Below are 27,180 nucleotides of genomic sequence, written 5' to 3'. Positions count from 1 at the left end.
AGGAACCGCATTTTAAAAATTCAGAACTATACCCTGTCTCTCCCCAGCCCCTCTGCCCTCAGTAGTTCCTCGTCACCTCCATTATGCTTGCAGGAAAGATTGGCTGATTATAGGCAACCAATCCCACCAGATTTCCATAGAACCCCCATAGTGTGGAAACAGGCCATTCGGCCCAACAAGTCCACACCACCCCTCCGAAGAGCATCCCACCCAGACCCATTCCCCTACCCCTGTATTTTCCATGTCTAACCCAACTAACCTAAACATCCCTGGGCACTATGTGCAATTTAGTATAGCCAATCCACCTACCCTGCACATCTTTGGACTGTGGGAGGAAACCGGAGCACCTGGAGGAAACCCACGCAGACACGGGAAAAATGGGCAAACTCCACACAGACATTCGCCAGAGGCTGGAATCGAACCCGGGTCCCTGGCGCTGCGAGGCAGCAGTGCTAACCACTGAGCCACCGCGCCGCCCTTCCCTCTCTTTTCAACCTCTCTCCAAACCTTCTGGGGGATTTAGCTGTTGGGATAGGTGCAAACCTTGTGGAATTGTCCCAAACTGTCCTCCACAGGCCTCAGAAGCAAGTTTTAAAGGTGGCATTCTTGTTAGTAGTCACAACAAAATTACTCACAGCTCAGCTGTCGACATTAGGAATCACTTCCACATGCAGAAGATGGTAAAAGTTTGGGGCTTGCTAAAGCAAATAGCAAATGATGTTCAATTGTCAATTCTAAGAGTTTTTTCTGATTTCTCAAAAACTTCAGTGTTATGAGGCAAAAATCGGGGGAGCAGGAGTAAATGGAGTTTGGCCACAGATCAATGAACAACAATGCACGATCCTAATGAATGATCAAACCGGTTCGAGAGGCTCAATTGCTTTCCCCTGTTATAATGAAACAAAGAACTGCAGATGCTGGAATCTGAAACAAAAACAAATTGCTGGAGAAATTTAGCCGGTCTGGCAGCATCTGTAGGGGTGAAAGTAGAGTTGACATTTTGAGCCCAGTGACCCTTCTTCAGAAACATTAGCTCTGCTTTCTCTCCACAGACTCACCGAGTTCTTGCAGAAATTTGTTTGTGCTTTCTCCTATTCCTGCGTTATGATGTTTGATATGAATACAGACAAATCCAAATCAGTCAGGACTTATCGCAGATCGGCATACTAAATAATAGGAGCAACGAGCAGAGCTTAATGCTTGGGATACTAATGATGGATGGGAGGATATTGGCAATATTATGAGCAGCCTTTTGGTATCAAGTCAAAAGGTACAGCCACCTTAAAAATGTTTGCAAGTAAGGGGAGGAAATGAGGAAGCACAGGCAGAAGTTTTTTCTGATGAAGGGTCTAGGCCCGAAACGTCAGCCTTCCTGTTCCTATGATGCTGCTTGACCTGCTGTGTTCATCCAGCTCTACACCTTGTTATCTCAGATTCTCCAGCATCTGCAGTTCCTACTATCTCTCATGCACCTCCATGCAGGAGAATGAGAGATGAAAGGAACCACTGTTGATTCATACTCACTGGGTTCCAGTGTTAAAATGATAGATCATACCCTTAGCACTAATGTTAAGGTATTAGCAGGTTTTTTTTTTAAGGTTTGTTGAAATGTTGTGCTGCCCCATCATTCAAGGGGCAAGTTACCCTTCCACATTCACTCGTGCGACAAAGCCAAACAAAATTCTCAGCCTGAGATAGTAAGAACTGCCTATGCTGGAGTCAGAGATAACACAGTGTGGACCTGGAGGAACACAGCAGGCCAGGCAGCACCAGAGGAGCAGGAAAGTTGATGTTTCGGGTCAGGACCCTTCTTGTTCATTTATAACTGCCACATGTTGGTCATGAAACTTAAATACTTAAGGCTGATATACATGTGTTACAAACTTGACAAGCAAACTGCTTTAAGCTGACAAGACTCTACACTTCTGAAGAAGGGTCCAGACCCAAAACGTCAGCTTTCCTGCTCCTCTGATGCTGCTTGGCCTGCTGTGTTCATCCAGCTCTACACCTTGTAATCTAAGGCTCTACATGCCACTGGGGAGTATTTATTTTCCTCCAAGCACACTCTCTCACTCTCTCTGTTCACATTACTGCACCATTTACAGCATTCAAACCAGCAGAATTTCAAGAGGCCTGCCCAAACCCCCACCCAATCCACACTCTTTGACCTTCCCCTTACAAACCCAACCTTACTATCGTCACATCCCCTCCCCAACACAGCATAGGGATGATGTTTAGGTAACTGCTGGATTTACTGCAGAGACCTGGTAGCTGTTCTTGACAGGATTTCTGAAGGTGAACACACGTACTGCTTTAAGCCTCTCACCTCTGTAGCAGCGGGAAGGTAAGCAAGCAGTTTGGCCAGTACGTGCAGGTCTCTGCTGGTTCTGGAGGTCAGTGTCACAGGTTGGGTGAGTGGGAAGGAACCGTGTGGACAAATCATCCACTGACCCCTTCAAACTGCCACTGATCCATCTTTTCACAGCATCTTCCCCTACATTCTAGAACTTGCTGATTTTGAACACCAGTGTTCTGGCCTTTCAACCTCACATGCAGCAGAAACGCTCATAAGTAGGCCATTCAGCCCATTACACCTGCGCTGAAGGTTTGGAAGGGTTATCCAATTTATCCCACGCCGCTATCCATTCCTCACGGTTTTAACAATCAATTTCTCCTTCACATTAAAATAGTTAATTTACAACTTACTACTGAATCTGTTTCCAGCGCCCAATCAGGCAGTGCCTTCTAGATCACAACAATTCCCAGGATGAAAGATCTTCATACCACCTCAGGCTCTTCTGCCAGTCTGTTTAATCCTGTGTCCCCTGGTTACCATCTCTTTTGCCACTGGAGTTAGTTTTTCCTTGTTTACCTGATAAAACCATTTACGACTGTGAACACCCCCATCCAACCTCCTCTGCATTAAGGAGTACAAGACTAGCTTTGAGTTGTTTCATAGCGATGAAGTCCCTTGACTCTGGCACCATTGCACTAACCTCTTCTGCACCAACTTCAAGGCTTTGACATCCTTCCTAAAGTCCAGTGCTGAGAATTGAACATAAGAGGAGTGTTCCCAAAACATTCTTTGTTTTTGTGCTCAATTATTTATTAATAAATCCAAAGATCTCAAGTTTTTTCTTAAGAAAAAGTTTATCTATTCCTGCACCTTCTTTTAACCTGTACCAGTTAGGTTAATCCATGTATCTGTTACCTCAGGACTAAACTGATTCAATGCACTCCTGTCCAGCCTCCCAGTCTTGTATCCTATGCCACTGGATCACTCATTGCCTGTGCTTGCTGATCTACATCAGTTCAGCAACTCCTCAATTTGAAAGTTATTCTCCCTGTTTTCAAATTTCATCATGTAATTGCTTCTTCCTCATACCTCAAACTCCTCCAATGCTACAACCTTCCAACATTTCTGCATTCTTCCAATTCCTGGAATTCCCTTCATGAACAACAGGTGGATACAAAAACATAAAATGTATGATTAGATGTAGCCGATTCAACCCTTTGAATCTGTCTTAAAAGGTCCATACTTTATCTTTAGACTGTGACCCCTAGCTCTGGATTCACTGGTCATTGGGAATATCCTTGCTGAATCTACCCTGTCTAATCCTGTTAGGATTTAGCAGCTTTCCATGACATTCCTCTCTCATTCTTCTCAACTCTAGTGAACGTAGTCCTAACTGATCCAATCTCTCCCCTTATGTCACTCCTGCCATCCCAGGAATCAGTTCTTTGCACTCTGTCAATATCTAGAACATCCTTCCCTGGATAAAAAGAAAGCAAAGCTGCACATAATAAACCAGGTGTGGTCTTACCAATGCCTCAAACAGTTGCAGCATCCTGGCTCCTGTACTTAAATTGTCTCGCTATGAAGGCCAACATATCATCAGCCTTCTTCACCATCTGCTGTACTTGTGTGCTCACTTGCTGCAAATGGTGGAAGAGGACACCCAGGTCTCATTGCATCTTCCCCTGTTCCAATTTATTGCCATTCCGATAATAATCAGCCTTCCTGTTTTAGCTACCAAAGCAGATAATCTCACATTTATCCATATTACACTTCTTCTACCATGCATTTGCCAACTCTCTCAACTTGTCCAAATCACACTGAAACATTTCTGCATTCTCTTCTCATCCTCCCACCCAGCTTTGCATCATCTGCAATCTTGGAGATGTGACACAGTTTACACATCTAACTATTTAACATATATTGTGAATAGCTGGCATCCTTTTCAGAGTAGCAGGCAGAGACTAGTATCCCACAAGTCACTGCCTGCTGCTCAGAAAAAAAGACACACTTATTCCAACTCCTTGCTTTCTGTTGGCAACAAGTTCTCAATCCATTTCAGTCCGCATGCTTTAATTTTGTATGCTAGTGTCTTTTGTAGGACCTTATCGAGAGACTTCTGAAAATTCAAGTGAACCTCATCCAATGGCTCCTCATTATCCATGCTGTTAGTTGAAAAAACATCCAGATTTGTCAAGCGCAACTTCCCCTTCATAAATCCATCCTGACTCTGTCCAACCTTGAGAAGTAATGACAGGAATTCTGCTATTACATCTTTTATAAATGGACAAAGCTGGAAACAAACTATTCAATACTGCAAAGCTTCTAGCCATGCTACGGGATGGTAAAATCTCATTGCCAGCTTTTTCTGGCCCGAACACCCAAGACTGTATCTCATTCTCCCTCCTCCATCCTCCCTGTTTTACTTGCAATGAAGCCATGACAGGATACTCTAACTATTTTGTTTTACACTCAAGTTCTCAGTTTCAATATTTAAGCAAGAATACTTTAAGCAAGAGTACTTTAAGAAAGCTAGCCCAAAACAATCCACTTTCCAAACTCTTGGTCAGCAAAAAATGTTTTACCCCAGCAAAGATCTAAACGCAAGTAATGCTGTTCTAAAATTTTCTGTCATTCATAAAGGAGCATTTGTGATATCGCACAAATGTAGAATGGATGTCATGTTTACAATAATGACTACACTTTTTAAAAAATTCATTGGATATCAAGTGATCTAGAATGGTTCGAAGTCACAAAGAACACAATCTACATGAGTTCTTTCTCTTAAAAAACTAGCAACAGTTAAATTTCTCATGGTCCTGTACATGTGTTTTTGTAAAGAGGATTACTGCAACATTTTAAAATGCTCAGATTTTGCAGTGGTGAAGCTGTCAGTGCTCACAAAGAATAGAATATCCTTTATTGTCACTTGTACTCCATTGTAGAAGTACAGGAAACGCTTTTACAATGTCTGTCTCTTATGGTGCCATCTTAGGTACAAGTATCTAAGTGCAAATCTTGGATACAAAAGAGGAATAAAAGGTAGTTGCATTACTTTAGAGTTCAAAAAATAAGTTAGAAATAAGACATTAAAGGATTGACATCATTGCTCCATCAACACTCAGCAGCTTCTGAAGTCTGCATGTGCAGAGTTAAACCCAGAGATTCCTATTTAATGGCTGTGATTCTACTGCTTTTGAGGCACAGTCCTAGAAATGCAAACAATTAGAAATCACTGAACTGAACTAGCTTTCTTAAAATACTCCAATACTCTCACTTTGAGGCTTACTGTAAAAAGTTACACATTATTTATTGTGGGAAGTGTATAAGTAATTATTTTAATGGCATATTAACTTCATAGTTATTGCTAATACAATCACTGCCCCTTAAAACATAAATTTCACATTTGTAGAATATCAAATTTCTCCATTACAATAAAAATCTGAAATGATAACTTTTCAACGTTTATATGGATGTAGCTGCAGAGATTTCTCGTCAGCCAGAAGACTGGGAACATGCCTGAAACTGGCAAAGGATGACTGAAAGAAAAGAGAATTTGGGGGTATTAGAGAAAATCAGCTCAAAATAAAGAAAAAGGACAGTGAAAGCTGCTGCTGTAAAATGAAAAGTGGCTAAAGTGAGCATTTGACCTTAGTGGGTAAGACTGGACAATTAATAATGGGAAACAAGGAAACAGCAGATATTTCGAACCAGTATTTTGTATCTGTCTTCACAGTAGAAGACACAAAAATAAGTCCCAAGAATAGTTGGAAAGCAAAAGGGAGGAAGGAACTTAACCACAATCACTGGAGAAAAATTGTCAGGAAAACTGATGAGATGAAAGGCTGACAAAGTTCCCAATTGATGGCCTGCATCCTTAGGTCTTAAAGGAAGAGCTCACAGACAATGGAGGCATTGGTTGTAATCTGCCAAAATTCCCTTAGATTCTGTAAAGTTCCAGCAGATTGGAAAGTTGCAAATGTAAATACAAAGGGAAGAGTCAACTTGTTAAATGGAAACAAAAAAGGTGGAAATACTCACTAGGTCAGTCAGACAGAAATAACATTGATGTTTGGGTCAACAGGACCTTTCCTCAGATTAAAATTCTGATGAAAGAGCATCTTAACCTTAAGCATTAATTCTACTTCCGCCCAGTGGTGCTGCCTGGCCTGCTGAGAATTTTCAGCATTCTGTTTTATTTTAATTTTAAATTTGTAGCATTCACAGAATTCAGCTTCTTTTTATTAGAGAAAAGATGGATTAATGAAAGATAAAGTACGTTTGACAAGGTTTTTGAGGATGATTTCCAAAAGGAATTTGATATCTTGTGCACTAATCTTTAAGTTAAGATTGTATGTATTGGGGCATGACTTATCAGCATCAGAGGCTCGGGTAACTCAAAGGAAACAGTTATAGAGTCAGCATCATACAGCATGGAAACAGACCCTTCAGTTCAACCAGTCCGCAACGACATGTTCCCAAACTAAACTAGGAGAAACAGACTGTAAATAATCGACTGTTTCAGGGATCAGAGCTGTCACCTCAACTATTTATGATCTACTTTATAATAACTTAGATTAAGGGCTGACTGTCTCATTACCAAATTCAGTATTTAAGTATTAAAGAAAGTTGCAAGGTGTACATAGTGAGCCTGCAAAGAAATTTAGATAGGTGAAGTCAGTGGAGAAAAATACGTCAGAATGACTATAATGGGGGTAAATAAGAGGCTATCCACTCTGGCCGTCAGAATAGAAAAACAGAATATATTCGAGTGGAGAGGAACTACAGCATATGGCAGTGCAGAGAGACCTCATGTTCTTAAATATGCATCTTCAAGTATGCAATTACACCAAATAATTATGAAAGCAAATGGAATGCTGAATCTTTATTGCAAGCAAAATAGCACATAAAATGTACATAGGGCTTATTGCAGCTGTAAATTGCTGAGGCCACACCTGGATGTTGTGTGCAGTTTTGGATTTCATGAGGAGAGACATAAAAGTGATAGAGACAGTTAGATCATAAGACCATGAGACATAGGAACAGGATGAGGTCATTCAGCCCCTTCAGTCTGCTGTGCCATTCAAGAGGATCATGGGTGATCCAACATTCCTCACTCCCACTTTCCTATCCCACCCCTGCAACCCTTGATTCCCCAACTGATGAAGAATCTATCTAGCCTTAAACATACACAACAACTCTGCCTCCACACGTCTACGGAAAGGAGTTCCAAAGACACTCAACCCTCAGGAAAGAAGAAGAAGGACAAAAATAAATAAATAAATCGGGATGGGTTCTCAAGATTAATTCCTAGAATAAATCTTATGAGACAAAAGTGAGCATGTTGGGTCTGTGCTTATCTGATGTTTAGAAGAATGAGCCATAATTCTATTGCAACATGCAAGATTCTAAGGGGAATTAGGGGTTGGATACTAAGTGGATGCTTCATATTGGTTGGGCGGAAAGAGAGATCTGTAACTAAGGGGAACTGTTTAAAAACAAAGATATTTCCCTTCAAGATGGAGATGAAAAAAGGAATTTCTTCTCTCAGAGCTGGTCACTGGCGTTTGGAATTTCATATGAACATATGAATCAGGAACAGGAAGAGGCTATTCAACCCCTTCAGCCTGCTCTATCATTCAATTAGGTCATGGCTGATTTGATTGTAACCTCAAATCCACATTCCCACCTACCCTGGATCACCTATCCCTATTTTGCCAGAGAATCTAAACACTACTGTGTTACAAATATTCAGGGACTCTGTTTCTACTGCCTTTTCAGGAAGCATTCCAACAACTCCCAACCTTAAGAGAGAAAAACAAGACACCTCATCTGTTTTTTTGAAAAATGGGTGACCCTTGATATTTAAACAGTGACTCTGAGTTCTAGATTGTCCTATTAGAGGAAACATCTTCTCCACATCTAGCCTGTCAACACTCAGAATCTCTTTCGTTTCAATCATGTTGCCTCTTGGTCTTCAGAGATACAACAGATACAAGCATAGCCTGTCCAATCTTTCCTCACAAGACAAACACCCATTCTGGGTATTTGTTTAGTAAACATTCACTGAAATGTCTTCATAAGGTGACTGCACTTTGTATGTTATGATCTGCCTGTACTACCCACAGAACAAAAAAAACTTTTCACTGTACCTAGATACATATGATAAATATGTACAATAATAAATCAAATCAACTCAATACTCCACTTGTAGTCTCAACAGTGCGCTGCATAATTAAAGCACAACTCCCTACTTCTACATTCCATTCCCTTCACAATTACATTCTATTAACTTACTGAAAAATTTTTAGCAACCACATACTAAGCTTCTGCTGATTCATGCAAGAGGGCAACTAGATCCCTCTTCATCTCAGAGCTCTGAAATATCTCACCATTTAGATAATATGCTTCTTTGCTTATTCTTCCTGTCAAAAATTCAAAGACAGGAAAGTGGAGTTAGGGCCACAATCAGGTCAGCAATTACACGATAGAATGATAAAACAGGCTTGATAGGTGGAATAGACTGCTGCTGTTCAGAAATTGTGTGATTTCATGAAAGTCAATCAATTTTTCTACTATCTGAAAATTTAAATTAAAAATAAGAAGACTTAATGTTTTTAAAATGTTCTGATTTGCTGTCTATGAAACTACTTCACTGCAGCGCATTGTTTACCTTGTTTGTTGACATCAATACACCTGGTGAACACCTTGACGTTGGAGTTGGGAAAGGGGACATTCACACAAGAGAGATCACTAGATCTCTATGCCCAATTTTCCTACAGGTCAGCAACGAGCACCACTGCTTTACCTCTTAACTAGTAACCCAGATTATTTTGCTTACCAGAAGAGCAGGATAGAGACAGAAATACATGTACAAAGATTCGCTCTTGAAGTCCCAGTGTTGTGATTCACTCTACGATGAACTGAACATGGTTTGTATATAATTCTCCCTTGTCATGGTGATGGCAAATCGATATTGTCTCAACGCATTTGTGGCCTCAGAGAGGAAGTGACTCAGAATTAATGAGCCACGTGCTACCTATTTGATTAGGTAACATGATCCCATATGCATCTGGGAAATATGCTTACAGCAACCAAAAGAGAATGAGACATTGAACAGATGGAAACAATTATTTATTCGTGTAAGTGACCTTCTGCAGCATTGTATATGGAACAAAAACTGGAAATATAAAATGCCTTGCAGTAGTCACAGGTGGAAAATACAAGCATACACTACCAGAGGCACATATTAACATGATGCATGCCCCCTAACTGTCAGAGGCTTAAATAAAGTGAGCGGCACGGTGGCTCAGTGGTTAGCCCTACTGCCTCAGTGCCAGGGACCCATGTTCGACTGTCTGTGTGGAGTTTGCACATTCTCCCTGTGTCTGTGTGGGTTTCTGCTGGGTGCTCTGGTTTCCTCCCACAGTCCAAAGATGTGCAGGGTTAGGTGGATTGGCCATGCTAAATTGCCCATAGTGTTCAGGAATGTGTAAATTAAGTGAATTAGCCGTGGGAAATGCAGGGTTACGGGGAAAAGGGTAGGTGGATGGGTTTGGGTGGGATGTCCTTTGGAGGGTCGGTGTGGACCTTTTGGGCCCAATGGCCTATTTCCATCTTGTAGGGATTCTATGATTTCAGGTCTAACAGTTAAATTAATTGCTTTTGATTTCACATGTTGACAAGTTCATATTTACCTAAATTCAAAATGCTTTATGTGGCAACGATATGCCAAAACGGTAACTACAGCCATTAAGAAAAAAACTTGCAGATTTTAAAAAGATACAAATGAATTGATAGTGTGCAGTATGTGTGTAAGGATTAAGTAGCGAGTGGTCAAGTTAATGGGAAGCTCCCTACTCTTTGGCAAATAATTCCAAAGGATTGCTTCTCTAAATCGACAGGCAAATGGACGCCTGAATGCAGACATTTGACCAAAAGGCAGCAACACTCACGATTCAGAATTCCCTTGTGAAATGATGTATCAGCCTGGATTACGAACTGCAGCAGCAAAATCTGAAGCACAGAAAGAGGCCATTTGGCTCAATATGCCTGCAATTGGCTTCTTTTGAAAGAGCAGTTGTACTTTTGAAAAAATTTGTTCATGGGATTTTGGCATCATGAGCTCAGCCAGCATTTACTGCCTATCCCCAGTTGCCCATTGGGTATGGAGTCACATGTAAATTAGACCAGCTAAGAATGGCAGATTTCCTTTCCTAAGTGACGTTAGTGAACTAGTTGCATTTTCATGCCAATTGATAATGGCTACGTAGCTTAGTTAAAGTAGCCTAATGTCATGATATTACCACCATGCCACAGCCTCACCTTACACCATGAGCCAATAAGACACAGGAGCATAAACATGTCATTCAGCCCATTGGCTCTGCTCCATCATTCAGTGAGATGATCAATGTGATAATCCTCAATGCCACTTTCTTGCCTTTTTCCGAAAGCCTCTGATTTCTTTACTGATTAAAAATCTGTCTCTCACAGCCACTAATATATTTAACAATCCAGTGTCAGCAGCTCTCTGCAACAAACAGTTCCACAGATTTACTACCCTCAGAAGAAATTCCTCCTTATCTGTCTTAAATGTGCAACCCGTTATTCTGAGATTCTGCCCTCTGGTCCTATACTCTTAGCAAGTGGAAAACAACCTTTCTGCATCTATCCCATCAAATACCTTCAGAGTCTAGTGTTTTTCAAAAAGGTCGCCCCTCATTCTTCTGAATTCCAATGAGTACAGGCCCAACCTACTCAACCTCTCCTCATAAAATAGTCCCTCCATACCTGGGATCAGCCTAGTGAACCTTCTCTTGTTTGCTTCCAGTGCTAATGTATTTCTTCGATAAGGGGCCCAAAATTGTTCATAACATTCCTACTGTGATTTGCCTACTGTCCTGTATGGTTTTAGCAAAAACTCCCTCATGCTGTATTCTATTCCCTTTGAATTAAAGGCCAACTTTCCATTTGCTCTCTTCATTACCCATTGAATTTGTATGCTAGATTTTTTATGATTTATTCACAAGGACTCCCAAATCTCTGTTTTCTGCAATCTTTCTCCATGTAAATAACATTCAGCTCCTTTATTCTTCCCACCAAAATGCATCACCTCACATATTCCCACATTATAACCTATCTTCCAAGTTTTTGCCTATTTACTTAACAGTCTACATGCCCCTGCAGTCTCTTTGTGCCATACTTATCACTTGCCACACTCATTTTTTGCTCATTATCTTGTAAGCCACTCACATTCCAATTTAAAAGATTAAGTGATCTAAAATGTTGGAAGACTTATGGAATTAATTTCTGTTATCTTTTCAGGTACAGTGCTCCAGATTTTGTCAACTCTGCAGAAAAATATTTATCTCTGCTTTAGCACATTTCCCATTAATTTTAACTCAGTGACCTTTTGTCATTTCCCTCCAGCAAATAAGCAATATAGTACAGGGTAAGTATGGAGAGGCTAAGTTCCACAATTAAGTTTAAAATCTATAACCTTCGAACTCAGAAGCAAAAGTATCAATTAGCTGATATAACATAAAAGCTCATATCAGTTGGAGTGAATTAGATTACTCCATTTCATCTCTTATTGTAACAGGCTTAAAGTAACCAAAACAAAAAAATTCCTTCATCCCACACAAGCAGTCCATTCTGTTGGAAAGAAATCTCAAATTTGTTGGTAAATAAGTAGAATATATTAAACAATAAGGACAAATGACAAATCAAAAAGGTAGTAGCAATCGGGAGGGTAAGACTGAAATAGAATGCAAAAGTGGCCTGGAAGCATAAAATAATGAATAACTAGGATATCCATTGATAATCGCAATTGTGCTGCAGTGACTATGGTAGCGCATATTCAGTACATTGCCCTACTTGAAAGTTTTCCAAGATGTTGACACTACTGCTTCAGCATAGCAATCCAATGCTGGGTTATCCTAATAACATAATAAATCCGTTTAAAAATAAAAGACTCTCTCTTCTTCCAGGCTTTGAATATTATAGGATGGGATTGAGCAATGGGTGAGATAAGTGTGGAAATGTGTTTGAGGGCGATTCACAGCACAAGTTCCCTTCCGTGTGGAGTATCAGGTGTTGAATGCTATGGACCATCTTCCCTTTACTAGTGACCAGTCCAAGGCCAAGCATTTTTTAAATATCAAATAGTCAGGTCCATCCTTTTAATAAACCGATGCAAACAATAAAAGACAGCCACTTTTAGTCAATATCTATTACTTTGAAACAAAACTGGCATCACCATGATGCATTACTATTACAGCTCATGAACCAGAGCAAAAGGCTTTCCAACATATTACATCGACTTCAACAGCAGAATTTTACCACATGACTCAGCTTCACAATTTTTCCACACACTTGCCTATTAACTCATTCTGAAGTGGTGAAATATTGTTATGATAGGAGATATACAAGTAGGGATGGGCTTGATAGAGGCAATAACATTTCCTGTTATGAAAAAACCTTACATTCTTGTGTATTGGTTGTGTTCCTTTCACATGAGACTACATGCATAGCTCAACCAAAATGCAAACTTGTCCAAAAACACTAAACTCAAGTGGGTGCATGCTGCTGATTCTCAAGACTGTTGGAACTTGTACAGGCACAGGCATAAGCAAAGCAACAGCAGACTTGCTGCAATGGCCTGACAGTTTAGACACCAAGACATTGTTTACCCTGATTTAGGAATTTAAAACATGGAGGTTAAGACTCAAAATAAGGGGATACTCATTTAGGACTGAGGTGAAGACAACTTTTTGCAGTCACTTGGTACTACAGATCTTTAATATTGATGAAAAGAAGTGTGACAGACAGTTATACAACATGGAAACAGACCCTTCGGTCCACTTAGTCCACGCCGACCAAGTTCCCAAACTAAACTAGCCCCACCTGCCTGCATTTGGCCCATATCCCTTCAAACTGTTCCGATTCATGTGATTATCCAAATGTCTTTTAAATGTTGTAACTTTACCTGCATCCACTAGTTCCTCTGGCAGTTCAGTCCATGCACTAACCACTCTGTTTAAAAAAAAGTTGCCCCTCACACCCTTTATAATTCTTTCTCCTCTCACCTTAAGATATGCCCCCTAGTTTTGAACTCCCCCACCTCAACAGGCTACAAAGCGAAGTCGAACAGAATCGCAGGCAACAGTGCATCCTCACCCAATGAGCTCAATGCATTCTACGCTCACTTTGAGCAGGTCAATGAAACGATATCACCTATCCCAACAACCTCGGATGTACCTGTACCCACAGTCCGTGCCACAGACATTAGATCAGCCTTCTTGAAAGTGAACCCACAGAAAGCGATCGGCCCATTTGACATCCCCAGTCGTGCACCCAGCTCCCGTGCAGACCAGCAGGTTGGCACACTCATTGACATCTCTAACATCTCCTTACCATGATCTGAAGTCCCAATGTGCTTAAATAAGACCATCATCATCCTAGTGCCAAAGAAAAATCATGCAGCGTGCCTTGATGACTACCACCCAGTGGCTCTGATGCCCACAATTATGGAATGCTTCGAGAGGTTATTTCATGGCACACGTCAACCTAAAAGATTGCCTTGATCCTTGGCAATTTGCCTACCGGCACAACAGGTACACAGCAGACGCCATCTCCCCGGCCCTACACTCACCCCTGGAATATGTGGACAACAAAAATATCTACATCAGGCTACTATTATCCAAACCTTTTCATTTGTATTCATCAGGCCAAATACAAGAATGCCAAACGCCAAACAACCAAATGAATTTATGTTACAGAAAAAAAGGAAGCTAGCAAGCCAACTCTGGCTGAGGCATTGCTGTGGAGAAAGAAAAGGGGTACGATAGGTTCCCCAAGCCCATGGTTGCTTCAAGTAAGACCCAATGTGGACCGTATTCCTTTTATCTGTATACATAATGAGTCCCTACATACTAATGGAAGTCATTTCTAGAAACCACAACAACACACTAGTGAAATAACCCCAGAGAAGCCGATATTTCATCATCAAGTCACCATTTACATGTGGAGAGTCATAGAATCATGGAGTTATAGAGGTGTATGCAGCATGGAAACAATCCCTTTGGTCCGACTCACCAGATATCCTAAATTAATCAAGTCCCATTTGCAAGCATTTGGCCCATATCCCCCTAAACCTTTCCTCTTCATGTAACCGCCCAGATGCCTTTTCAATGTTGTAGTTGTACCAACCTGCACCACCTTCTCCGACAGTTCATTCCTCTGAAAAAGTTGCGCCCCCACCCTGGGGAAAAAGATCTGGGCTATTCACTCTATCGATGCCCCTCATGATTTTATAAACTAATATAAAGGTGACCCCACAGCTTCCGACGCTCCAGGGAAAATAGCCCCAGCCTATTCACTTGACTCTGATCCAGCTTCCTCAGAGTGAACAGGATGTCTGACACTCCTGCTCTTATTGGTCAGCCACGGCTCCCAAATTAACAGCCCTGATCTGTCCATCTGGCTGACCTCATTACGATCACCACAACCAGGTGTGAAACATGATGTTACACAATTGTGTAGCAGGCAGAAAATTTTTCTGGATTTACTGCAGTATCCTGCAAGTGGGAAATACCACTTGTGTAGCCTTTGCATAGTAATAGCTTGCTTAATCACATTTGGAGATACTTTGTTTTTCCAGGTTAATTTGCAGCAGGCTAGGTACTTCTTAGGTCCAAAGATAGGGACCTACGGCCTACTTATGTCGCTGCTAGAGAGCGTACATACATCTCTGTATTAATGTTAAAGGCTCCATTGATTGTGTAAAATTGGCTGTTGGTGTAGCTATTAATGCTACACTAATTATCAGTTTGCATGATACATAGCAAACAACACTCTGATCAGGATGACCACTGCCCCAAAGAGAAGCATTGATGCACTTTATTATCAGGTATTTTGGCCCTATGTCCCCAGTGATCAGTTGATCAAATCAAACTACATGTTCCTTCAATTGTTCATAATTGACACAGTGCAGCATGCTCTTGCAAACAAAGTATCTGTTAAATGTGATTCAGCCAGTACTGCCCAACTGCAGAACTTCCCTGTACATTAATGGCTACACCAACAGCCAATTTAAAATAATCAATGGAGCCTTTAACATTATTATAGAGACTTATGTACACTCTCTTGCAGTGGTATACATTCAAAGGGATCCATTCTCTACACAAAGAAGGATTATATTTATGCATTGTCTTTTTTTTTCCAGAAAAAAAGCCCGGAACTTAGGGAGTCTATAGCTCCTGTTGTTTTCTCCATGGCAATGCCTCAAAGGTCAATTTATTAACCAATCAGCACCCCTTCCTCCTGCAGTATAAATTGTTGTGCTCATTTGGAATTTGGCAGACTTGTGTTTGTCCTGATGAGCACAAAGAAAAAACACTTCAGTAACATGCTTCTCTTTTCAATAATCTCTTCAGTCAGAGGGTTGTAAACCTTTACAATTCTCAACCAAAGAGAGTTGAAGATATTCCATTATTGTATGCAGGTAGATAAACAGTTGTTTAATTTACCAGGGAATCAAGATACCAGGAGAGGACAGGAATGGGACAAATCAGCCAAGATTGTATTCAATGGCACAGCAGGATCAAGGGGCCAAGTGATCTGCTTCTGCTTCTGCTTCTATTCGTTATGGTCTTAAAGCACAATTTTGCAACCATTGCTCTGTACTCTGGCACAAATACTAAGGGGGAAGAAGGACTTCCACGTTATATTTTAAATGAGTTGTAATCAACTGTACTATACAAAACTTTAGTTACCCCACATTTGGAATACTGTGTGCCATTTTGGTTGCCACACAATAGGAAGAATGCGGAGAGGATTCAAAGAGGTTTACCAGGATGTTGCCTGGATTGGATTGCATTAGCTATAAGGATAGGGTGGACAAACTTGGATTGTTTTCACAAGAGCATCGGAGGCTGAAGGGCGACCTGATAGAAGGACATAAAACTTATGAGAGGCATGGGTAGGGTGGATAGTCAGAATCTTTATCGAGGGTGGAAATATCAAATGCTAGGGGTAAGAGGTTTAAAGTAAGATGAGAAAAGTTTAAAAGGAGATGTGCAAGGAAAATTTATTTTAGAAAATGCAGAGGACAGTACATGTCTGGAATGTGCTGCCAGGGGAGGTAGTAGGAGATTAAATAGTAATGCTTAAGAGGCATTTAGACAGACGCATAGACAGGAAGAAATATAGGCATATGGACCATGTGCAGGCAGATCGGATTTCTTTAGAATGATATAAAGGTTGGCACAGACGGTAGACCGAAGAGTCTGTTTTTGTGCTGTACTCTTCTGCGTTCTATGTTCTATGTTTTATGAATTACAGCCTTTGTCATTTCAGCATCAGATCTTAGTAATTGATTGCAGACCTGTTGCCCAATGGAGGTAGGGTGGCACCAAGCAGCTGTAACTGCATTGATACACCAACGGCAACAAGGATCAGGAGCAAAGTTTTGACAAAAAGCTCCTGATACACTTCAAAAACTGCAAGCCACATAGACATCAAATAAGATATTGATCAAATTAAATGACTAAATATCTTTTAAAAATAGCAGAAAAGGGCAGCCCTGAAGGAAAATCAGAACTGGGTAAATAGCTGTAAAACACACAGACTATAAAAACATAGTAAATACAATTTGTAAAATATCCAAATATCATCAGCACTGTGAAGGCTTCTCCCAAGGGCTCTTGCCAAATGACCTGGTATTTCTTCAGCTCTGGTGACCTTATTTATATTTCTTTAAAATAAATGGTGCTCTGCTGTTGGATGCAACTTTGAAAGCAACACTCCAATTCTGTGCATGTGCACACAATGGCATTATCATAAACATGACACCCATGAGAGAAAACAGAAAACATATGGCACCAAGTTGTCCACAGTAATACAATAACCAGATAACTTGTTCATTTTGTACTGTCAATTGAGGGATAAATATTGACCAGGATCTCAGAGAAAGGTCTTCTGCTCTTTGAAACAGTGCCTTGGGACCTTACACATCAAACTGTAAGGGGAAACTGGGCTTCAGTTTAACATCACATTTGAAGACTGCATCACTGACACTCCTCAATACTGCTTTGGAGCATGAGCATAGGTATTTATGCTGGAGTGTCCTCCCCATTTGCCTCTGAGTCACAATGTTCCAGGTTCAAATCCCACTTCAGGACCAGTGCACAAAAAAAAACACAAATCTGATACATCAGTGTTGAGTGAACTCGGCACTGCCAGGGCTACAGTCTTTTGAACGAAACATTCAACTGAGGACCGTCTGCCTGCTCCGTGGACGTTAAAAAAAATCTCACATTGTTTGGAAGAAGTACTGCCCAATGTTTATTCTTCAAAAACACTACAAATGCATATTAACTGGTCATTATCATACTATGGTGAGGGTTTGCTGTGAGCACGCTACCGTGTTTCCTACATTACAACAGCGACTACAAACGTTCAAAAAGCAATTTATTGGTTGTACAGCCCTTTAAGGGTCATGGAAAGAGTTATACAATTGCAAGCCTAAATCTCTGAAGTGAACCTTCTGACTCAGGGGAGCTAAGTGTGACAAGTGAGTCAAGGCAAGACATTCAAAAGGAAGACTTGCAACAGTGAAGGGGGTGGGGTGAGATGAACACGCAAAGCTGAGAACCAGACTGTTTAACTGCGAGCTTATACACGCCCGAAACGTCGTTATTTGAAACTACAATAAGGTTACGGGAGAGCCAGCAACTATGACTGCGGTCGAGCTACTAGCTGTATCAGACTAACTGAATCCACCGGAGCACTTTATCATTGAACAGGGGTGGAGCGGCATGACGAAAACACAGTTCAACTCCAAATTCGGCCGTTTAAAAGCAACATTAAACTCCGCGCAACTATTCGAAAAGTTAGGACATTTGTACCTTTGCGTTTCTCTCGAACCAAATCTATAGACTGCACGCGGAGAGAGTGCACTCCTGTTTAAAGGATACAATAATTACTGTAATAATAGCAGTTTCAGAGTAGCAGTCCGACGCTAAGACATTACCCGCTGCTGGTCACAAAGTTGTTACAATTCACTAAGTATCCATTTGTCTCTCAATCAGGGTCAACATTCCATTCGCCCCAGCGATCATCCCCTTGTAAGACTATCTGAACACTTCAGGGATCCCACGGGAACGTCAAAGTTAAAAAAGCATTTATCCACAGCAAATGCAAAGTCAAAAATAACAACTGTCCTGTCTAGTCACCGCTTCAGTGTGCGCCAAGAAGTTCCTGAAAGCTCAGGAAGTACCTCACAGCTGTCAAATGTTCAGCTGCTTTGCTAACGGCGTGTCCGGTGCTGCCTCCTGCAGTCCTGGATGTTCGACAAACAAACCGTGGCTAAAGAGCCGAGTGTCCCTGCAACTCCCCACCCCGAGCAGACTCTTAGATGAAAAGATTTTAAAAAAACAGAAAGTGTTGGAGAAACTCTCGCAACCTGTGGGGCGAGACAGGATCACTTATGACTTCTCAGTTCTCAGGCTCATTTGGAGTCGAAACGTTAACTTTGTTTCTCTCTCCACAAATGCTGCCACACTTAGAGTTTCTCCAGCACATTCTGTTTTTATTTCAGATTTTCGGCATCCACGGTATCTTGCTTTTAAACAAGCACAGAAATGCTGGAGAAACCGGCAGCATCTGTGGAAATAGAAACAAGGTTAATGTTTTAAGTCTCGTATGACTTCTTCAGAACTGGTATTTTGTTCCATTTAAGTGTTTAATTTCCTGAAACCAGTGCCCCCCGCCCACCTCCTTATTACCAAGGGGACATCACATAGAGTCATAGTCACAGAGGTGTATAGCACAGAAACAGGCACTTCAGTTCAACTCGTCCACTCCACACCACATTCGTCCATATGTCTTTTGAATGTTGTAATTGTACCAGCCTCTACCACATCCTCTGACACTGTGTGAAAATGTTGCCCTTTAGGTCCGTTTAAAATCTTTCCCCTCTCACCTTAAACCTGTGCCCTCCAGTTTTGGACTCCCCTGCCCTGGGAAAAAGTCCTTGGCTATTCACCCTACCTGTGCTCCTCACGATTCTATAAACCTCTATAAGCTCACCCCTCAGTCTCAGATGCTCCAGGGAAAATAGCCCCAGCCTTTCAGCCTTCAGTCTCAGCAACATCCTTATAAATTTTTTCTGAAGCCTTTCAAGCTTGGCAAAATCTTTCCTATAGCAGGGAGACCAGAATTAAATGCAGTATTCCAGAAGTGGTCTAACCAATGTCCTGTACAGCTGTAACATGACCTCCCAACTTCTTTACTCGATGCACTGACCAGTAAAGGTAATCATACCAAACACCTTCTTCATCATTCTATCTACCTTCAACTCGACTTTTAAGGAGCTATGATCCTGCACTCCAAGATAACTTTGTTCAGCAACACTCCCCAGGACCTTACCATTAAGTGTATAATTCTCGCCCTGATTTGCCTTTCCAAAATGCAGCACCTCACATTTATCTAAATTACCTCCATCTGCCATTCCTCAACCCATAGGCCCATCTGATCAAGATCCCCTTGTACTCTGAGGTAACCTTCTTCGCTGGCCACTAAACCTCCAATTTTGGTGTCATCTGCAAACTTGTCAACCATACCTCCTACCTTCACATCCAAATTGTTTATATAGACGTTGAAAATCAGTGGACGCAGCACTGATCCATATGGCACACCGCTGGTCATAGGTCTCCAGTCTGAAAAGCAACTGTCCAACATCACTCTCTGCCTTCTGCCTTCGAGACAGTTCTGTATCCAAATGGCTAGTTCTCCATATATTCTAACCTTGGTAACCAGTCTACCATGAAGAACCTTGTCGAACACCTTACTGAAGTCCATAGAGATCATGTCCACCTCTTTGTTACTTCTTCAAAAAACTCAATCAAGTTAGTAAGACACAACTTTCCACGCACAAAGCCATGTTGAAGATCCCTAATCATACCTTGACCTTCCAAATACATGTAAATGTCTCTCAGAATCCCCTCCAACAACTTGCCCATCACTAACCTCAAGCTCACTGATTGATAGTTCCTTGGCTTTTACTTACTAACTTTCTTAAATAATCGCACCATATTAGCCACAGTTCAGTCTTCCGGCACCTCACCTGTGACTATTGAGGATATATAGATATCTCAGCAAGGGTCTTAGCAATCAATTCCCTAGCTTCCCACAAAAGTTCTGGGATGCACCTGATCAGGTCCCAGGGATTTATCCACCTTTATGCTTTGATTTGATTTGATTTAATGTTGTCACATGTACCTAAGTACAGTGAAAAGGTTTGTTTTAAGAGCAGTACAGGGTGATCATAGCAAACAAGGACATACACATCAGAGGGTGCTTAGACAGAGCAAGGAATACAAGGTTGTGGCTGCACAGGAGGTGCACAAAGCAAGCATTTTAAGACATCCAGTACCTCCTCTTCTATAATATGGACACTTTTCAAGATAACTCTATTTATTTTCCCAAGTTCCGTAGCTTCCTCGTCCTTCTCCACAGTAAATACTGATGCCAAATATTAATTTAGTATCTCACCCATTTCTTGCGGTTCACCACGTATGCAGCCTTGCTGATCTTTAAGGGGCCCTATTCTCTCCCCAGTTACTCTTTTGTCCTTAATGTAATTGTAGAATCTCTTTGCATTCTCCTTAACCCTATATGCCAAAGTTATATGTTCCTTTTTTGCCCTTCTGATATCCTTCTTGAGTATACTTCTACTGCACTTATACTCCTCTACAGATTTGCTCAATCCTAGCTGTCCATACCTGCCATATTCCTCCTTCTTTTTCTTGACCAGAGCCTCAATTTCTCTTGTCATCCAGCATTCTCTACACTTACCAGCTTTGCCCTTCACACTAACAGAAACATACCTTCTCTGGACTTTCATTATCTCATTTTTGAAGGCCTCTCACTTTCCAACTGTCCCTTTACCTGCAAATAGCCTCTCCCAATCAACTTTGAAAGTTCTTGCCTAATACCATTGAAATTGGCCTTTGTCCAATTTAGAACTTCAACTTTTTGATCAGGTCTAGCCTTTTCCATAACTATTTTAAAACTATTAGAATTATGGTCGCTGGCGCCAAAGTGCTCCCCCACTGACATTTCAGTCACTTGCCGTGCCTTATTTCCCAAGAGAAGTTCAAATTTGGCTCCCTCTCTAGAAGGTACACCCACTAAATTAATAAGAAAGTTTTATTGTACACATTTAACAAATCCCCCTCCATCCAAGTCCTTAACATTATGCCAATCCCAATCTAGGTTTGGAAAGTTAGAATTCCCTACCTTTACAACCTTATTATTCTTAAAGATAACTGAGACCTCCTTACAAATTTGCTACTCAATTTCCGCCGACTTTTGGGAGGCCTATAGTACAAACTCAATAAGATGATCATCCCTTTCTTATTTCTAAGTTCCACCCAAATAACTTTACTGAACGTACTTCCAGGAATATCCTCTCTAAATACAGCCATAATATTATCCCTAACCAAAAACACCACTTCCCCTCCTCTCTTGCCCCCATTTTCATCCTTCCTGTACTCTGGAAAATTAAGCTGCCAGTCCTGCCCTTCCCTGAGCCATGTTTCTGTAATAGCTATGATATCTCTGTCCCATGTTCCCGTCCATAGTCTGAGTTCATCTGCCTTACCTGTCAGGCCACTTGCATTGAAATTAGTACAGCTTAATTTATCAGCCTTACATCGTTTTCTGCCTTGCCCTTGCCTGCCTTGACTATTTGACTTGCTCCACTTGTCAACTGTATCAGCCCCAGACTTATCTCTTTTCTCACTATCTCTTCGGATTCCTGGGGCAGCCATTAACCAGAACCTGACTGGACCATAACTACAGGATTCTAAAAATTCTGCGGCAAGTAACTCACCTCCTTTCTCCCCATTGTCTGTCCAACATTTACAAGGCACAAGTTAGTGTAATTTTATCAATTTTGACTCATCCAAGATGGAGATGAGACCAGGTTTTTTTAAAAGGGAGCTATTGAAATTGCCATTTCTCATCCTTAGCATACCAGGTTTCATTTCCAGAACAATACTTTATTGGCTAATATTCTACATGAGGGAAAAAAGATGTTGAACAAATAGCAAACCTGGTAAGTGTATCCCAAATTGTCCATATCTTATCAAATCAAAAGATCTTACCATACAGAGAAAGGACATTTGGCCTACTGTGTTGTGCTGGCTCCTTGGAAAATCTGTCTTATTAGTACCACTTCCCTGGCCCTACAAGAAACCTTACAGTTAGTTTTCATGGAAATAAACCAGACCATGGTTTTAAGTTTCAAATAATAAAAATTGGAATTGTTTGTAATACCTTGGAAGTTCAGTGGGTATGTATTACACCTGGTGTACTTCAAAACCAGGCAAATGTGTATCAAGTTCATTCCAATGAAGGTACCAGGAGCAGAAGAGGGTGAAAAATACTTTATTAGTGCTCCTGACTTGGGATTGTGAAAAATCTACTGTGGTTCCTATCCCCAATAGGTCTGGTAATTTGTGTTGGAATAAAGTCATAAAACAATGAACAGCTGATTATTCAGAAAAAAAAATAGGTTAATTTGAAGAGTGCAAACATTATCAGAGCATGTTCAGTTTTACCTAACATAGGGAGAATAACCAGTTAGATATGGTACTTGAGGGCTGTCCACATTGTATTGTGTCACAGTCCCCACGTGCGTCTACTTGTGTCATGAAAGAAGGGAACAAAATACTGGCAGGATATAAAAACAGAAGTGTGATATTTTATCGTATTTCATCTACAGCAATTTGTTACAGCTCTTGCTGGAACCTGGAATTTGCCATTTAAAGAAGTTTTACAGGATATTCATTGGGAATAAGTTGCAGACTGGAATCATAGCCTCTGGTTTTTCCACAATGCTTTAAAGCCAATGAAGTACATCAAAAGTGCAGACACATATTCCGATGTGGCCAAGGGGTAGGAAATGTGGCAGCCAAGTTGCCCACAGTAAGCTCTCATAAACAGTTATGGTGTGTGATAATGACTATATAATTTATTTTCATGATGTTGGCTGAGACATAAATATTGACCAGGATACCAGGGAAATTGGCCCTGCTCCTTTTTGAATAAGTGCCATTTGCAATAGAGCCATGAAATGATGAACAGCTGATACACAACTGGATATTCAGAAGAAAAGATGATAAATTTAAACAGTACAAACTTTGTCAGAGGATGCTGAGCTTGATCTACCACAGAGAATAGCCAGTTGGACAAGTTACGGGAGGGGCTTGTGGGCTAAAGGGCATCCTTTGTGCTGTATAAATCTATAACATCCTACTTGAGAGAATATAGTTTTAAGATAAACAAAATTGAAGTCCGAGATTTTTATAAGTAAATCTTATGCAACAAAATTCTGGAAATTATCACAAAACGAAATAAATGTATAACATACCTTCACTTCTGATCAATTTTCCTGGAAAACTGCAGGTGAAATTGACAACATATTGAAGGAAGTAATGATGGACAGGGTCACCAATCTTATTACGGAGCAGTTTGTTTCGGAGGTGCGTTCAATTCGGAAACATCAAAGCCCTGGAAAGCTGTAGGACATTCCTGAGCTTTCAGGATCAGTGAGAGGACCTAATTTATAAAGGGCAGACTATGTCATTGTGGGTGCTTCTCCAGTATTGATATATCCAATGTAGCCAGGAAATATGGAGCGTGCCCATTGTTTCTTTGGTGGCGCTCCATGTTGTACGTTTAATCTTGGCCTCTTTCTTCTCGTTGGGACCTGCTTATGTCATCTAGAATGCAACATGCCTTAACTCATTGGACATAGTGGAATGCACTGTTACCCAGAGTGCTAAATGAGTGAGGGAAACCAAGGCTCCTGAGACAAAGAGGCCATGCTACGGGCTCTATCAACTTCATTATACTGCTTTCTAACTGGAGAGGTGGAGAGCTAGGGATAACATTGTTGACAAAGTAGGATGAAAGATATTTGCACACCTAGTTGCTTTACCTTTTTCTAGTGGGTACTGTTAGTCCAGTCAGATTTATGATCAGAAGCCACTGAATAAATGCAGTGTCTATATCTGATATTACAAACTAAGTAAAATGTGAAAATGTACTTATGCTTTAACAAAGTGCTAATTGTGCAGAAAGGTATTGCAACATCTTTTTATTTTTAAAAATGTAGACTTTAGATAACAATTCTTTAAAAATTCTTTCATAGGATGAGGGCATCAGTGGCTAGACCACTGGGTAGGGGAACCCAAAACTGAAGGGCATAGGTTTAAGGTAAGAGAGGAAAGATTTAAAAGAGACCCGAGGGGCAACTTTTTCATGCAGAGGGTGGTGAGTGTATGGAACAGGTGGCCAGAGGAAGTGGTGGAGGTGGGTACAATTACGACATTTAAAAGGCAGCTGGATGGGTACATTAAGAGGAAGGGTTTAGAGGGATATGGGCCAAATGCTGGTGAATGGGACTAGGTCAGATTGGGATATCTGGTCAGCATGGACGAGTTGGACTGAAGGATCTGTTTCCATGCTATCTAACTCTATTACTGTATCCCCTAAGACTGCTTTACATAATAATTTTAATTCAGAAATGATTTATTTGCCTGATTAACAATGACTTCTTGACTAGATATTTTAGCAAGTTTGCTTTGCACAAACTGGAATGGAGCATTTGAGATGCAAATTGCGATGAAAAGACCAGCCTTTTTTAATGTCTGAACTAATTTATCATTTCAATTGTTAAGGAATGATTTTAATTCTAATTATATGAATAAAAAAATCTTGATGAGAAACGGTTTACTGCGACCTAATTGTATACACAGAATCTTTTCTCTTCAAAGGCTTTATAATTGCTGTTCATATGTAAAAAACTGTGGAGTACAGCAGATAAGCAGCTTGTAAAGAAAACATTGCAACTGAGTGAAGCGAAAAATATTCTTAAAATTACTGCTAATGTTCTACAGCTTTGTGCTAAACAACATGAAAGCACAGCTGGCAAGATTTGGAAAAAGGAATCCATGGAAAATATTACTCCATGGAAAATTGAAAATTATAATGGAATTGCAGAAGATCGTACATCCAAATCTACCAGGGACACTTCTATTCAGGAAGAACAGACTGCAGTTACAAGCATCTGGTAACTAGGACAGTAATCCACAGATTGTATCCATGCATGATAAGCATGTTACGGGTGAGCATTTATTCTGAATACAGTGAGTGCAGTTTGTCCACAAAAATAACCAGGCATAAATATAAACTTATACTGCATACTTGCTTTTTTATTATGCTTAAGAATATGGTGAACAGTCTTTCTGAATTGAGATCTTGGGTTTAATTATTGATTAAATTCAAACATTTCTTGCCGCATGTTGCAGTTTTCTTAGGTTCACAGGAAAAGCTGAGCAAAGATTTTCAGCTAGAGTTCTTAATGTACTTGGTTGACTTTGAATTCTTTAGATTGATTGAAGATCAGTTGAATTAGCTGGTTCTTGAATTGACAGGGACTTTTAAAATATACAATGGAGGTGCCTTCAAGGAATAATCATATATCGTTAGTTTTATTTTTACAGCTTCACACGTGTGGTTTGCTCTGTATTTACAAGCGCAATGCTGTTTCGCTTCTTTTGACTGAGAAATAAAATAACATTCAATCACTTCTGTTTTGGGAAATTGTACTCTCAACCAGAAAGTTCTGTACATTATTTGGCACTTTCTTGCTTGACAGTATAATCTTCTAGCCCAGGAGAGCATTATAATCCTGCAGAGGTATCATACATCCACTTCATTCACACTCAGCAATTACCTGAATTACTTTGTCAACAAGAAAAAAGTATCTCCACTCTCTAAGAAGCTACTGACCTTGCTTGCAGTCACACTGTCTGCATATTGAGTTCAGAGTCAGGGGCTGAAATCACAGGTCACAGTGCTGCTCCTGGCCCAGACCCTGCCCCAATACGACCACAGTGGCCCTGGACCCAAGTGAAAGTGATCATCACATCCCCTGACTCCAAACCCAGTGCAGTGGCTCATCACCCACCCCAAACCCGGCATAGTGGCCCATTCCCTACTCTACCCCAAACCCAACATAGTGGCCCATCCCCAGATACAGGGCATCATAGACTGCTTTGAGTGTGCCTGAGCACAAACCTGCAGAATTCATTAACGGAAAAGCCTTTCACTCCTACAGTGCTCCAATTATATATGACTATTGATGCATAATTCAAGAGGTCTGCACCAGATATCCTGGGATCTAGCATGATGTGTACATACTGGGGAATTCACAGGTAAAGTGGCTTCTTCCAAGGTCCTTGGGCCATAACATCATGCCTGCTGAGAGACAATGCTACAGCCTCCAAACATGGCTGATGGTTCCTTTCTGAGACCATCAGAATAAGGCAGAATGAAGATCTGATGCTGCTCACACTTTCACCAAGGCCATAATGCAACAGACTGTAGAACTCCTGAAGATGAAGTTTCAACACATGGATTGCACTGGCAGATCCTTGTAAATTAAATGGTATTTCAGATCATTATGACCTTCATAATTGGAGGTTACAAAGTGGGAATATCTTGAATACAGACGCAATGAGGGAATGATATCAAATTCTTAAGATGAAGATGAAAATGAAGCTAAGGATCAAGGCATTGGCCAGGAGGGCTTTCCAAGGGAGCATGATACAATAATGCATTGTCAAAAATGTTAAGCCAGGGATAACCTAAAGGATACTCACTTACAGGATGAATGAACCAGATTTGGGCTACAGTGTATCAGAGATAGTAGGAACTACAGATGCTGGAGAATCCGAGACAACAAGGTGCAGAGCTGGATGAACACAGCAGGCCAAGCAGCATGCTCCTATGATGCTGCTTGGCCTGCT

General features: G+C 40.8%; 1 protein-coding gene across 6 annotated transcripts in view; it reads right to left on the bottom strand.

Annotated features, from left to right (window-relative positions):
• LOC109927476 (ras guanine nucleotide exchange factor F-like) overlaps positions 1-18,535 on the bottom strand; it is a 58,563-nt gene extending 40,028 nt beyond the window's left edge. For 3 of the 6 annotated variants that reach the window (XM_048598597.1, XM_048598602.1, XM_048598600.1), the window contains exon 1: positions 18,205-18,535. The gene's annotated coding sequence lies outside the window, so the exon portion shown is untranslated. The remainder of the gene's footprint in view (positions 1-18,204) is intronic. The other 3 variants (XM_020527499.2, XM_048598601.1, XM_048598599.1) reach the window with 2 other exon arrangements.
• Between the last annotated feature and the right edge of the window lie 8,645 nt (positions 18,536-27,180).

This window comes from Rhincodon typus, chromosome 7, assembly GCF_021869965.1.
Source record: "Rhincodon typus isolate 14 chromosome 7, sRhiTyp1.1, whole genome shotgun sequence".
In the NCBI taxonomy this organism is placed as follows: Eukaryota; Metazoa; Chordata; class Chondrichthyes; order Orectolobiformes; family Rhincodontidae; genus Rhincodon; species Rhincodon typus.
This window is presented reverse-complemented; position numbering and strand designations above follow the sequence as displayed.